Raw genomic sequence first — 13660 nt, forward strand, 5'->3', positions numbered from 1 at the left:
AGCTTTTGATTGATTTGGTGTTACCGACGGGTAACCACATATGTTTTGTAGCCTACCCAAATAATGCAACATTCCACTCTGATTTTGAAAGTATGAATGAATGTAAGATTGTTTTGAATGTTTGAATGATTTAGTTATTCAAAAGTTTGAAAGTTGTAACAAGTGTTTTAGAATGAACTTTGAAAGTTTTGAGTGAAAGAAAGTTTGTTTTGAAGGATTTGAAGTTTGATTGAATGAAAGTTTGTTTTGAATGAATGAAAGTTTGTTTTGAAAGAATGAAAGTTTGTTTTGATTGACTGGAAATTTTATCTTATTTGAAGACTTTTGTTTCTGAAAATCTAGTTTATTTTGAAAGTTTTGAAAGTTGTATTAAACATTTTAAAGGACTTTAAAAGTTTTGATTTGTTCATATTTTTGTTTACGAATGTTTTGAAAGGAAAATGAATTTCGAAATTCGATATGGAAATTACTTATTGAGTATTTTTGTACTCATTTTTTTTCTGTTTTCTAAATGTTTTCAGATGAAGGTTCAAGTGACTGCTCAGATAGTGATTGAGGAATAGCATTTTGGCATGAGGAGTTGAAATCTTGAGTATTTTCCATTGTTATTAGCTTATGATAACTTAGTTAGTTCTGGTAGTTATTCTTTGGCTTTATTATAGTGTAGGTTTTTTTTTTCAAAGTTGGACTTGTCCTTATCTTTTGTCATAGTATAGTATTAAATAAAGAAGTCTTTCCGTTAATTTAGTGTTTAGTTGTTTACGCTTCCGCATTTTGTCAGAATGACCGTATTGGAAAATACGGGTTGTTACATATTTGATATACTCCTGATATACGAGGTATATATTTGATATATCCCTGATATACGAGTGGATAATGTCCCGTGAATAACCTAAAGGGTCTGCAGTATATGGATAAGGCTGGGTACCTTATCCTGACAACACTATGGATCTGGCTCACTTTGTAAATGTTACAGACGACTCGATCTAGGTCATTCGTGTGGAGATATGGGAGTTGGGGTATCCTATACAATGAGTTTGTATAAGACTGGACTGCAAAATAGTCAATCTTTAGATATAAGGCCGTTGACTAACAGATTGTTGTTTCATAGGATGACCAAACAACTCATTCTCAATCCTGAGTAAGTTATGGACTCATGCCCGTGAGGGCTTGTCCTTTGATCTGTATGGGTGAGAGCGGCCCGAGTTGCCGACTCAATATTCCTACCATTTTGGCGACGAGACCGAGTGGAGAGCTGGGAACATAAATTCACAAGATGAAATTCACTCCTCCCCAACTTTAGGGGAGTAGATGAGTGTTCTCTTAAATGCTGACTCTAGGACTTGAAAAAGGGGCCCCACCATCTCATTGACCTGAAAGGGACTTTCGTGAAGGGATGTGAATCCCGAAGCGGAAGCGGATTTTCGTTGCTGATTTTTGGGACACAAAACCGAAATAGAAAGAAGAAAAAATACAGGGGAAATTCTACCTTTGAAGAACGTTTCTTCAACGAGTTTCCCTCGAACACCACCACTATGTCTTCCTCGCTATCCTCTTGGGTCTTGGGATCGTGCTGGTGGGAGCAACTTGTTTTGAATGTTAGGGAGAGCTAGATTGAGAGAAAACTGGGAGAGTTCTTGCCATGTTCTGTATTCTGTCTTTTTTGCAGAATAGCAAAGAAAACAAAACAGTGACGTGGGGTAACTCCTCACGTCACACTAACCTCCCACTCCCCTGCAATTTTGTAGGGGAGTTTAATATTATTAATATTAATAATATTAATAATATATATATATTTATATAAATAATTAATATATATATATAATATATATAATAATTAAAATATAAAATTAATTTATTAATTAATAAATAATTATTAATTATTAATCCAATTAATAATTAATATAATATATATATATATAAATCAAATAAATAATTAACACTTAATTATTTATCATAAAAATAGAATCATATTCTATAACATTTCTCTCGTATAACCTATAATTCTAATGTACATCTTATGCACATTATTTTTAACCTATAGTTTTAACATGAATCTTATTCATATTAATTTTATTTGAATCTCATTCAAATAATTTCTCTCATAATATATAGTTTTAATTTATAATTAACTATATATATTATAATGTATCAATATACATATAATCCCTTAAGTAATTTGAACATTGCAAATTCTTCCAAAACCTTGATCCTCGTTGTATCCGTTATGAGCTAGCAAGGGGACCTAATGGACCTACAGATCAGAAGCTCCAACGATGCGAGATTAATCGGCCAAACTCATTGACCGAGTTAATCAAGATTCGTTAACTACGGGTCATTCCACTAAAGACCCGCAGTTGCACTCTTCTCACTGCAGAACGTTTTCGTGTCCACGAATATACGACCATAAATGACGAGTCAATCCTTCACAAGTGTTCGTAACTCAAGTTGGGTCAAATTACCGTTTTACCCCTGAGTTACATCTTACTCTTTAAACACCACTGCTCCTCTAATGAACAACCCGGTTATGGTCCAACCAATAATCGGAAGTCCCTCTCGGCCAATGAGAGGGTGGGGCCCCTTGTTCAAGTCCCGGAGTCAGCATTTAAAGGAACACTCGCCTACTTCCCTAAAGTCGGGAAGGAGTGAATTCCATCTTGTGAAGTTATGTTCCCAGCTCCCCACTCGGTCTCGTCCCCAAAAATGGTAGGAATGTTGAGTCGGCGACTCGGGTCACTCTCACCCATACAGATCAAAGAACGAGCCCTCACGGGCAGGAGTCCATAACTCACTCAAGATTGAGAATCAGTTACCTGGTCATCCTAAGAAATGGCAATCTATTAGTTTACGGTATTACATCTAAAGATTGCCTATTTTGCGGTCCGGTCTTATACAAATTCATTGTACAGGATACCCCCACTCGCATGTCTCCACACGACGACCTGGATCGAGTCGTCTGTAACCTTTACAGAGCGAGCTGTATCCATAGTGTTGCCAGGATAAGGTACCCAGCCTTATCCATATACTATAGACCCTTTAGGTTATTCACGGGACATTATCCATTCATATATCAGGGGTATATCAAATATATACCCCATATATCAACTATATACCCAGTATATACTGTCCCAGTTACATCAAAAATAACCTTGGATGTTTAGTTTATTGGATTTTGGACAATGCAAAGCTATGATTCAACAACAAATTTATTGAATAAAACTTTATTAAATAGACATTTGTTTTTACAATATATAAACGACGAGTTTAAGGCAACATACCCAACATTTCGGTTATTAGTCCGATCATAACCAGGTTGTTCATTATAGGAGCAGTGGTATTTAAGGAGTAAGATGTAACTCAGGGGTAAAACGATAATTTGACCCAACTTGAGTTACAAGCACTTGTGAAGATTGACTTGTCATTAATGGTTGTATATCCATGGACACGAAATTCTGCAGTGAGAAGAGTGCAACTGCGGGTCTTTAGTGGAGTGATCCGTAGTTAACGAATGTTGATTAACTAGGTAAATGAGTTTGACCGATTAATCTCGTATTGTTGGAGCTTCGATCTGTGGGTCCATTCGGTCCCCTTGCTACCTCAAAACAGGTAAAACGAGGATCAAGTTTTTGGCAGAATTTGAGCTGTTCAAAGTACTTAAGGGATTATATTGATACATTATAATATATTGTTAATTCTAAATTAAAACATATATTATGAGATAAATTATTTGAATGAGATTCAAATAAAATTAATATGAATAAGATTCATATTAAAACTGTAACGCCCCGCGTTCTCGGACTCGTTTATTTTTGAATAAATGGTGTCCTTGGATTTTTCCCTAAGTTGATAACTTTAATTCTTGGATCTTCTAACTTTGAAATTCTAATTTTTGGCTAAATTGGAATTAATTTTAATTTCATTGGATTAAGATAATTTAAGTTCTCGACCTGTGTAGGAGATTTTTAGTTAAATCTTAAATTCAGGGGTTTTAGGATTTTCCTTCATAAATTCTACTTTTCTTTGAATTATTATTCTTGGGTTTTAGAGTTTAAGTTAACTATTTTATTTGGGTTGTTGTGAGTTTATTTGTTTTTCTAAAGTGTAGTTTTGGGGCTTCTTGTTTTGGGCCATTGTTTTTAGTTAGTTGTGCCCCTTTAAAATTTGAGAAATAAGGCCTTTGGCTTTAAATGAAGGTTAGTAAATAAAGTAATGAAAAGGGAAAAAGGAAAACAAAACCCTAACAACATCTTGTTCTCTTTTTCCCCTTGCCAGCCGCCAGCCCCCCCCTCCAGATTTCTTCTTCTTCTTCGAGCAACCCAGCCAGCACCTTCTTGTTCTCCGGTGAAGCGGCCCAACAGCGGCACCTCCGACGTGGCGTCCCTCCACAAACATCTCGACGGCAGCAGCGATTTTTTCTCCGACATCGACAACGAGCTCCACGGCGGCGTCTTCCCCGGCGGGTTTTCTCCACGAGCGGTGCCAACATCGATCGGTATCTTCCTCGTACACGGGTAGCGTCGGCGTAACTCCTTAGCAGCATCCACGGCAGCCTGACCGACGACGTCTTCCTTGCGGGTTATTGCGTCGGGTTTGCGGTGGCCTGAGCGTGGAACAGGTGCAGCAGTGACGGGCCATGGCGTCTCGATGATTTTTGTCTCAGTTCGTAGCGTTCAGACATCTTTTGACAGCTGAAACGACAACGCGACACCCTGATTAAGCCATATTTGAAGCCGACAGCCCATCCCAACTCGAGCAGTAGTATTCCGGTTCATTTTGATAGTTACCCATACCAAATTGAAGCTCAATTTGTGATACCCATCCTTGTTCTGAGCTAGAACTAAGTTACCCATTTCTTTTCGGTATCGAACCAGCAAGCTCGAAGCTTCTCGGACCCGAATTTGGAAGCTCAAGCCTCCTTGGCGTCGACTCACTCCTTACCCAAGAGGTTTTATGGTGAGATAGTAGGTAACGGATCATCTAAACTCACTTTCGATGCAAACTAAGTGTTTCTAACATGAATTCTAATCAAGTTTGGTTTGCTTTTGGATTTAGGAACCCTTCGGTGAACTTGGTAGCGCATTAGAACTTTGTTGTAAGTAGTTTCTTACTGGAGGGATTGGTTGTTGTGTGCTGATATGATATGGTTGTTTGCTCGTGTGCCCATGTGTGATACTTGCATGTCGCTTGTCGTTGTTATCATTTAGTAAACGTCATTGTTGATAAAACTGTTGATATATCTTGGGAAAAGTATGTGGTTGTGTGAATAAATTGTACCCAGGTAATCCTGGATGACTATGATTGAATTGCTATTATGTTCTAATTGGTTTTCATGATGAAATTTGTATACCGGTACTATAATCTATTGTTTCGAAAGCGTATTGAATATTTATGAGAAATCGGTTGTGTTTGATGTATGCTGGGTATTTATCAATTATATTTTGGCTAAGTGGTTGATTGTGCTTTTTCTGTGAACGATACCTGCTGGAGCTGTTAGATCATGTTGGACTATTTTAGATTGATTGGCTTTTACATATGATCATTTTGGTGTATCGCATATTGGACTGTTATGAGATTGTTAATGCATGAGGCATGGCGTAGTAGCAAGTAGAGCTCTTAAGAGAATTTTGGGACATAACAAAGTAGTAGCACGGGGGCGGGTGCGTGCGTTGATGTTTGTTATTTTGTTGCCGATGTGTTGTTTATGATGCTTAATATTGGTTTTGATACGTGGTTGTGCAGTGTAACTCTTGTTTATGTTGTTTTGTATGCCTGGTTAGTGTTGAATGTCCGTCGGTGATAATAGTGGGAATTTTGTATTGTTGAACTGCTGAGATTTGTTGTAGAATGATGTATGATTGTAGGGAATGTTCGTTAGAGTGAATTTATTTTGGAAATGTTTGTTGTCTGAATTTGTATGAAGTGTTTGGCGTGTCTCATGAGTTTTTATTATATCTAGCAGTGCTTATTGAATATGGACGTTGGATATTAAGTGTTTGGATGAATTGTGTTGGGCTCCAATCATTTGCAATTTGTTGACTATGCTTTGTTATGACTGAACTCATTGTGGCGCTGTTGTTAAGATTTGGTATGTTGTGAAAGCATGTTTGGTTTATTGTTTTGCTATTAGAATGATGTTTATGTTGTGGAAGCATGCTGAATTGTGTTGGTGAGCTGAGAGATGCATTGAAATCATACTAGTGGTGGTGTTGTTGATGGGCATTGTGGTGGTTGGTGTTATTAGGGAGTTAGTACTGGAATCTTGGTTGGAGGCTAGAAATGATATGTGGAGTTTTGGAAATTATGAAGTGAATGGGTGAGTGTCAGGGCCTCGGGTATAAATGGTCGGGGGCTGATACGTCACTAATTGGGTATCGAGGCCTCGGGTATAAATGGTCGGGGGTCGATACGCCAATATTGGATAAAGATGAGTGTCGAGGCCTCGGGTATAAATGGTCGGGGGTCGATGCGAGGAGTCTTTCGAAAGGAGAACTATTGGGGCCTTGGGTATAAATGGTCAAGGGCCAATATATTGTAAGACATCGAGGCCTCGGGTATAAATGGTCGAGGGTCGATGCAGAGTTCAAGGCCTCGGGTATAAATGGTCGAGGGCTGATGCTGCAGGGTCGGGGCTCTGGGTATAAATGGTCAGGGGCCGACTCTGCTCGAAGGAGTTAACTGTGGAAGGGTATGATAACTGAGATAAGCTTAGAGGTACTGGTAATGTTAGAGAGAGTAGAGGTCGGTAGTTAATGTGTTACTGGTTGTGGTTGTCACCGAAGTTTATAGAATGTGTCCATGTTTGAATGCATAATGTGATGAAAAGCATGACTGTGAATGTTTCATGATTTGGTTGAGCATGATGTGTATGTGTTGATTCTTTAATAAGCATGACATGTTGTTCCTTGATAAGTATGCTGTTTGTGCGTGACCCTTCAGATAAGGGCTGTTTACTGAGTACTGTGGTTGTACTCATCCCTCTTTTTTTCCCCTCCAGTTTGCAGGTATCGAGCTAGCTCTTGGGATGGTGATGGCGAGGAGGAGACTTGATCGGAAAGACCATTAGCTATGCTGCGTGCAATTAATTTCTTTTAGTTGGGATAGTTGTGGCTATTTAATCGTGTAGTTGAGTTGTTAGCGGTTGGTCTTGTTTAGTTTTATGGTCTAAAAGATGTTGTAAGGTTGCCGATTCATTATGCTCTTTTAGAGCATTAATTTTGTTACCTTCTTGAACTACGAGATCGTAACCCACTCAGGATATTTATGAATACATTTGTTTAAGTTGATCGTACTTGAATTAGCTTTTGCTTCATTGTCATTCGAGATGTTAATATTCATTTAGTAGATGGTTTATAGTTAGTAAGGTTTCCTTGAAGGGTTTGTTTAACGTGAAGTCGGTATTAAATGGTTTATCTGTATAGGATGTGAGTTTCTCTTAAAACATTAGTGTTGTTGTTCTAATTGTTCAAGCTCTCGTGAGTGTTGGAAATCAGAGTAGCACAGCATAAGCGTGGTAGTTTTATTGCTTAGTGTTGTTGTGAAGAAAATTCTCTTGTTTATGTGAGAATTTCAGGTAGGCTTGGTAACGGTCCCTGTTTGGAAATGGTGAAATTCCTGGGCGTTACAAAAACTATAGGTTAAAAATACAAGATGTACATTAGAACTATAGGTTATACGAGAGAAATGCTATTGAATATGATTATATTTATGTGATAAATAATTAAGTATTAATTATTTGATATATATATATATGTTAATTAATTATTAATAAGATTAATAATTAATTAATCTGATTAATTAATTATTTATATATATATTAATTATTATATAAATATATATATATATATATATATTAATTATTAATATTAATATCAAACTCCCCTACAATTTTGCAGGGGAGTGGGAAGTTAATGTGACGTGGAGAGTTACCCCACGTCATTTTCTTTTTTCTATTTTGGTTCAGTAGTGTGTGAAGGGATGTGAATCCCGGAGTGGAAGCGGACTTTCGTTGCTGATTTTCGGGATACAAAATCGTATTTTACAGAGGGAAAATAGAGGGGAAACCATTACTTTGAAGAACGTTTCTTCAACTTTTTCCCAACGAACACCACCAAAATATCTTCCTTGCTATCCTCTTGGGTTTCGAGAACCGTGCTTGTGGGAGCACCTTGTTTGGAATGAGAGGGAGAGTTTGAGAGAGTGATCTTGAGAGAGAAATTGGCAGTGCCTTTTTTGTGTTCTGTACATCTTTTTTTTTTCTGCAGAACTGCAAAGGAAGAAGAACAAAAAGCAGTGACGTGGGGAGTTACCCCACATCACTTAACTGCCCACTCCCCTGCAATTTTGCAAGGGAGTTAATTATTAATTTATATATTAATTAATAATAATAATTAATATATATATATAATAATTAATATTATATATATTAATTTATTAATTGATCATATTAATTAATAAATATAATTAATTATTAATCCAATTAATAATTAATTAATATATAAATATATAAATCAAATAAATAATTAACACTTAATTATTTATTATAAAATTAGAATCATATTCTAAAAAATTTCTCTCGCATAACCTATACTTGTAATGTACATCTTATGCACATTATTTTTAACCTATAGTTTTAATATGATTCATATTCATATTAATTTTATTTGAATCTCATTCAAATAATTTCTCTCATAATATATAGTTTTTAATTTATAATTAACTATATATTATAATGTATCAATATACATATAATCCCTTAAGTAATTTACCCGTTATGAGCTAGCAAGGGACCTAATGGACCTACAGATCCGAAGCTTCAACGATGCAAGATTAATCAGTCAAACTCATTGACCAAGTTAATCTAGATTCGTTAACTACGGGTCATTCCACTAAAGACCCGCAGTTGCACTATTCTCACTGCAGAATGTTTCGTGTCCATGGATATACGACCATTAATGACGAGTCAATCCTTCACGAGTGTTCGTAACTCAAGTTGGGTCAAATTACCGTTTTACCCCTGAGTTACATCTTACTCCTTAAATACCACTGCTCCTCTAATGAACAACTCGGTTATGGTCCAACAAATAACCGGAAGTTCCTCTCGGCCAATGAGAGGGTGGGGCCCCTTGTTCAAGTCCCGGAGTCAGCATTTAAGGGAACACTCATCTACTCTCCTAAAGTCGGGGAGGAGTGAATTCCATCTTGTGAAGTTATGTTCCCAGCTCCCCACTTGGTCTCGTCCCCAAAATGATAGGAATGTTGAGTCGGCGACTCGGGCCACTCTCACCCATATAGATCAAAGGACGAGCCCTCACGGGCAGGAGTCCATAACTCACTCAGGATTGAGAATGAGTTGCTTGGTCATGCTAAGAATTAGCAACCTATTAGTTAACGGTGTTACATCTAAAGATTGCCTATTTTGTGGTCCGGTCTTATACAAACTCATTGTACAGGATACCCCCACTCGCATGTATCAACACGAACGACCTGGATCGAGTCGTCTGTAACCTTTACAGAGTGGGCCGTATCCATAGTGTTGCCAGGATAAGGTACCCAGCCTTATCCATATACTATAGACCCTTTAGGTTATTCACGGGATATTATCCATTCATGTATCAGGGGTATATTAAATATATATATCCCGTATATCAACTATATACCCAGTATATATACTGTCCCGATTACATCAAAAATAACCTTGGATGTTTAGTTTATTGGATTTTGGACAATGCAAAGCTATGATTCAACAACAAATTTATTGAATATAACTTTATTAAATAGACATTTGTTTTTACAAAATACAAACTACGAGTTTAGGGCAACACACCCAACAGTGTGCTGTAACACAAAGAAAATTGAGAATTCTCAGCATCTCTCTCAATCTCATGCACTCTCACCTCCCTCTTTTTCCAAACAAATTGCTCCCACAAGCCCGATCCCTGTACCCAAAGGATAGCACGGAAGACCATTTGGTGTTGTTCGGGAGATTGAATCGTTGAAGAAGAGTTCTTCAAATGTAAGGAAAAACTAGTTTCCCCCTGTATTTTCATTCATGAACGTTTTGATTTTGTTTCCCAAAAATCATGAACGATGGTCCGCTTCCGCTCTGGGATTCACATCCCTTCAGTATATATGTGGACACGAAAACATTCGGCAGTGAGAAGAGTGCAGTTGCAGGTCTTTAGTGGAGTGACCCATTGTTAACGAATGTTTGTTAACTCGGTTAAGGAGTTTGACCGATTAATCTTCAATTGTTAGAGCTTCTGATCTGTAGGTCCATTCGGTCCCCTTGCTTTCTCACAACGGGTAAAAACGAGGATCAAGAATTACGAAATAATATGAAATTTTCAAATTAGATTAGGGAATGTATATATATGTATATTATGAGATTAAAACTATATATTATGAGAAAAATTATTTGAATGAGATTCAAAGAAAATTAATATGAATAAGATTCATATTAAAACTATAGGTTAAAAATAGCATGCATAAGATGTATATTATGACTATAGCCTTGCATGTGACAAATATTTTTTTTTCTTTAATTTGAAGACCTCTTTAATACACAGTTGTTGCACTATATAAAATTAGGATTTTTTTTTGACAAATAAGATATTAATTTTTTTTAACTTATCACTAATCGCCCTTAATTTATCCTTAAGTTATATTAGGATGACGCTATACACTATGACATCATCAAATAAGTTTGATCAAAACTAAAGTTAAAATGTATCAATTAGAACCTCATTATTATTAAAGCCACAAATATTTGAATGACTTAAAAAGATGAGGAGACACCCTCCAACACCGACATTATAATGTATTAAAGTGGTAACAAAGAGGGACACATACAACCCTACAAAATAGAGATTCATTATTTAAATCGTTAAAAAAAATTGTTATCCAATTGGCTCTAATTTTTATTTCTATGTTATCCAACATTTAACTCTTAAATTAAAGGCAATATGCGCCTATACTCACAAATAAATGGCATCTACTAATTACATTGAGGTTAGAGGTTCCAATCCTTAAACTTCATACCCATCGATAAATGACATCGACTCATTTATTGAGGTCAGGGTTTAAACCTTCGTACTGTCGATATGTTGTACTTTAAGGGGGAAAAAACCCTTAAATGAAAGATCCATCTTTTAACAATGAGATATAGACATGTAACTTTTTCACACAAAGTGTCTTTACCTAGTATAAACAATTTGGTCTCCTTCGCTAGCGAGGAGCCTATCCTTCGATCCTTGGCCTCAACATCGACATTGTAAAATACTAATGATTACAAAATTTATAATATTTATGTTAATAAATTAATTAATAATACTCTAGATTAAACTACATATTTATAGGAACCAACAACTTATAAATATGTTAATAAAACACCTAAGATTATTTATATTTTAAAAAAGAATTTCTACCAAAATCATATTTGAAAACATAAAATAAGTTCCTTTTAATTGAATGAATCTCTGATTCTCTGTTTTCACATCAATAACCATCCTAAATTTTACATGGTAGTTTTAATTTGACAAAGTAATAAGGTTACATGAGAAAAATTCTTCTTCAAAGAAACTGTAATGCTTAAGATTTGATCTTGATCCCTCGCTCTAGATGCAACTATTTTTTAGTTATTTATAATTAATATTAATATTTTTGAAGAAATTGTTGTTGGACATTTTTCTTTTCAATAGTTGATGTTTCTATTTTTGCCATTCTAATGATTGTTTTAGATTATGATTGTTTTGAATTTAAATAAAAATGTAACATATTAGAAAAATGTATGAAATATAAATTTTAATACAATTAAATTACTAAAATTATATACTTAATGCACATGTGTATTTATGTATTTAACTTTATATGTTTATGTTTCACACTTACTGTAATGGAAGTTCGATGTCTTTAGAAAAAAAATTGTATTTATGTTTGATTTTTTTATGCTAAAGTTTGCTCTTGCCATTCTATTTTGTAATATCACGTATTTCAAATGTTTATTCATGTTTAAATTTTTTTTTTCGGAAAATTTGTTAATTTCATTTTTACTATATTAATTGTATTCAAATCTAGCGTTAGTTTTTTATATCAAGTTTTATTGTTTTGTTGAAAAAATATCAATACATTTTCATCTTTAAAAATAAAATTAATCTTCATAAGTTAGATAAAATTAAAAAGATGAAAATTGTAATGTATGGGTGAAAAGACTAGTTTATTTAAAAATGCAAACCAGCCAAATTTTCTATATATAAATAATATAATGTGCTAATTGGTTGGATAGTTTTTTTCAGGTAGAACATGTGGGGTCCGAAATCGAACTCACTACCTCTCGATTAAGATATACGTCAATTACCGCTGAGTTGTTTAGATAGTGGTTTACTTTCCTGGATCATTATTAATGAGCGAAGAAATGACCCAAGACTCTATGAAAGCTAGCTCTCTTGTTTAATTAAAAACGACATAGAATTTTTTTAGTTCTGATTTATTATCAATATTATATTATAAAATCATCTATTTTCATCTTTTATGCTTGACATCATGCATATTTTTCATTTTATTTTATCTTTTAGATTGGTTTTTTTAGTACAACAAATTATGTGTATAGGTATTTGAATCTCTCATATCTCAAGGGAAGGAGTAGATACCAATTTCTTTCGTTTTCTTTTTTTTTTTTTTTATCTTTCACTAGGTGCTTGTTCTTTTTATTTCACTTGTGTTTACACGCACTTAGTTATAGTTTAATATTTTAGAAACAAACAAATATTTGTTTGGTTATCGATTTCCCAAGTTAAGGTGTAACGTGAAACAATGGTGCAATGTCCGTAGGGACAATCTCTTATCACTTGTGTTGCAATCTCGTTTGTGTACACTCTCACATGCTTAGCATGAGGATTGCGGTTTGCAAGAACAACACCTATTCTTCCCTTTCTGGTAGTGATTGGACAAAGTTCCAGTGCACTCTACCTATTTACTATGGGTTGGTGGAGTCTATCGCACACCTGAATTCCACATGGCACTTTGTAGGCTTCTCTTCAACAATTAACCATTCCATATTTTTTAATTTAAAAAATGCTTTTTTAATTTATAAATAAAATTTGAAAACATACAAAATTGGTTGAAATTTTATGTGACATATTTAAGGTAGACTTTAATGTAGTTATTTCGTTATATGGAATTGGGAAATTAATTTTTTTAGGATTCATTATTAATAAACATTTAATTAGTCCTTAAGCTATGTTAGAATAATAATCATAAACAACATGACATTGTAATATAAGTTAAACTAAAGTTAGACGTGTATTAATTAGAGCCTAATTATTAAATTCACAAATATTTGAATGATTTAAGGAAAAGTAATTAAGCAGACAATTTGTGACACGGACATGGTAACGTGTCAAAGTCGTAATTAAGAGACCCTGTTTGGGATTTTGGATTCAAAATAAATGAGAGCGCAAGTGTACACCCGTCACAAGTAGTAAAACCGGAATGAATATTCCGAGTATCGATCCTCAGGGACAAATGAAGTCTTTTTATAGGAAATGTTAATGATCGGTGACTTTGTAATTGGATTTGGGGTGACAAATAATATGGATAATGTTGGTTTTGATATTTAAAAACTCAATGCAATAAACCCAGCCCAGTTACTTCAAATTAACTAAAA

The 13660-nt window shown here is 34.8% G+C and overlaps 1 long non-coding RNA gene across 1 annotated transcript; it reads left to right on the forward strand.

Annotated features, from left to right (window-relative positions):
* Positions 1-4489: 4489 nt before the first annotated feature.
* Positions 4490-7182, forward strand: LOC148212261 (uncharacterized). The gene is made up of 3 exons (XR_015789952.1): positions 4490-4965; positions 5053-5092; positions 6995-7182. It is a non-coding gene; the product is annotated as an uncharacterized LOC148212261 (long non-coding RNA).
* The last annotated feature ends 6478 nt before the right edge of the window (positions 7183-13660 follow it).

Source organism: Momordica charantia, assembly GCF_013281855.1.
Source record: "Momordica charantia cultivar OHB3-1 chromosome 3 unlocalized genomic scaffold, Mcharantia_2.0 BLBB01000003.1, whole genome shotgun sequence".
Taxonomy (NCBI): Eukaryota; Viridiplantae; Streptophyta; class Magnoliopsida; order Cucurbitales; family Cucurbitaceae; genus Momordica; species Momordica charantia.